This window comes from Macaca nemestrina, chromosome 2, assembly GCF_043159975.1.
Source record: "Macaca nemestrina isolate mMacNem1 chromosome 2, mMacNem.hap1, whole genome shotgun sequence".
NCBI lineage: Eukaryota > Metazoa > Chordata > Mammalia > Primates > Cercopithecidae > Macaca > Macaca nemestrina.
This window is the reverse complement of record NC_092126.1, coordinates 198,939,906-198,942,071: the sequence shown is the minus strand read 5'-3', so window position 1 is coordinate 198,942,071 and position 2,166 is coordinate 198,939,906. Positions and strand designations below refer to the sequence as shown.

General features: G+C 34.8%; 1 pseudogene; it reads left to right on the top strand.

The window, feature by feature from the left end:
* Positions 1-793: 793 nt before the first annotated feature.
* On the top strand, positions 794-1,527 carry LOC105485535 (peptidyl-prolyl cis-trans isomerase A pseudogene; annotated as a pseudogene).
* Positions 1,528-2,166: the final 639 nt, after the last annotated feature.

Here is a 2,166-nt window from a genome sequence, read left to right as displayed (position 1 = left end):
AAATAATTCCTTCATGTTTTTCTTACTTCTAAACTTAACATCTGAAATCTAAACACCTTTGATAATCCATCATCACCCAGACTTTCATCTTTCTTGTTTATTTTATACTTTCTATTTTATTCAATATTCTTGCCCTCTTTGACTCCCATAATATTTTCAACTGTGTCTTCTGAAAGTCATGGTATGTCCTCAAGCAAAATCATGTTTTAATCCAATCCTAGACTGTGAGGACACTGTCTTCCCTGAAGTCGTTTAAAATCTAGACTGCAATTCTCCCATGTCCCATTACAACATATTCTAATCACCGTTTCTAAACTATTGTCCCTTTCCCTTATGTAAAGGAACTCATCTTTTCTTTTTTTTCCATCAACACATACTATTCTCTAACATTCTATGTTGAAGAAAATTTCCAAATCCTCTACCGTTTTGCTAAAAAAAATTATAATATGGATCTTCTATAGCACTACTATCATTATTATTTACAGAATCACCCAATTTAAACAATAAAATCTTTAAAATCCATGTTATATTTTTTACTAACTTAACAAAATAACAAACAGGTGTTTCTGTATATTTATCAGAGTAGACATACAGAAACATCTGGGTGTTTATATATATACATTATGTGTATATATATACACACACACAAATATAAAACATAAGCAATATATAAGACACATTGATTTCTACTCTGATATATATAATAGAGTTGATATGAAATAATATATGTAGTATGAGATAATATATATCAGAGTAAAAATATAGATAGAATGTGTACAGATAAAGGCTTTGCAGACGCTGCCGCCGAGGAAAGTCCTGTACTACTAGCCATGGTCAACCCTACCGTGTTCTTCGACATTGCCGTCGACAGCGAGCCCTTGGGCCGTGTCTCCTTCGAGCTGTTAGCAGACAAGGTTCCAAAGACAGCAGAAAATTTTCATGCTCTGAGCACTGGAGAGAAACGATTTGGTTATAAGGGTTCCTGCTTTCACAGAATTATTCCAGGGTTTATGTGTCAGGGTGGTGACTTCACACGCCATAATGGCACTGGTGGCAAGTCCATCTCTGGGGAGAAATTTGAAGATGAGAACTTCATCCTAAAGCATACAGGTCCTGGCATCTTGTCCATGGCAAATGCTGGACCCAACACAAATGGTTCCCAGTTTTTCATCTGCACTGCCAAGATTGAGTGGTTGGATGGCAAGCATGTGGTCTTTGGCAAAGTGAAAGAAGGCATGAATATTGTGGAGGCCATGGAGCGCTTTGGGTCCAGGAATGGCAAGACCAGCAAGAAGATCACCATTGCTGACTGTGGACAACTCGAATAAGTTTGACTTGTGTTTTATTTTAACCACCAGACCATTCCTTCTGTAGCTCAGGAGAGCACCCCTCCACCCCATTTGCTCGCAGTATCCTAGAATCTTTGTGCTCTCGCTGCAGTTCCCTTTGGGTTCCATGTTTTCCTTGTTCTCTCCCATGCCTAGCTGGATTGCAGAGTTAAGTTTATGATTATGGAATAAAAACTAAGTAACAAACAAACAAACAAACAAACAAAAAAGAATGTGTACAGATAGAATGTGGATAGATAGATACTGGATTTTATCTATTCTCGATCAGCAGATAAAGTGCAATGTAACAGCTGAAATATATAGAAAAAGGTATTACAAATGAGGAGAATTTAATAGCAAATAAACTGAGATAAGAAATTGTAAATTTTGTTCAGTAGAATTTTTCTTGAAGACAAGTGTGTAATATAAAAATGGAAATGCAGACAAATTGACAGAAAATCAAGTAAGAATTATTATTAATTTATCTTTTTAATAATGCATAAAAGCCCATCTGAATTTTGTGACAAACTTTTAGTGAAAAAATCATTTTCTGGTACTTCTAAAAGAAATATGATAGGAAATAAGGATAGTAGTGTGAGTCTTCAAGGGAAGAATGCACTTAATTCCTAAATTTTATATTCCAAAGGAAGTTAGAAAAGGTCTTGTAATGTTTTATACAACCATGTCTCCATTTATAAATATTTAATTTTGATTTGATTTCTACTGCTAGAAGTTCATCTCTTATTTTCAATAATGGTTCATAAAGAGATATAATAACAGACTTCAGGCTTTAGAATGTTGTAGGGAAGATAGAGGCAGGGTTTTGCCATTAACTAAA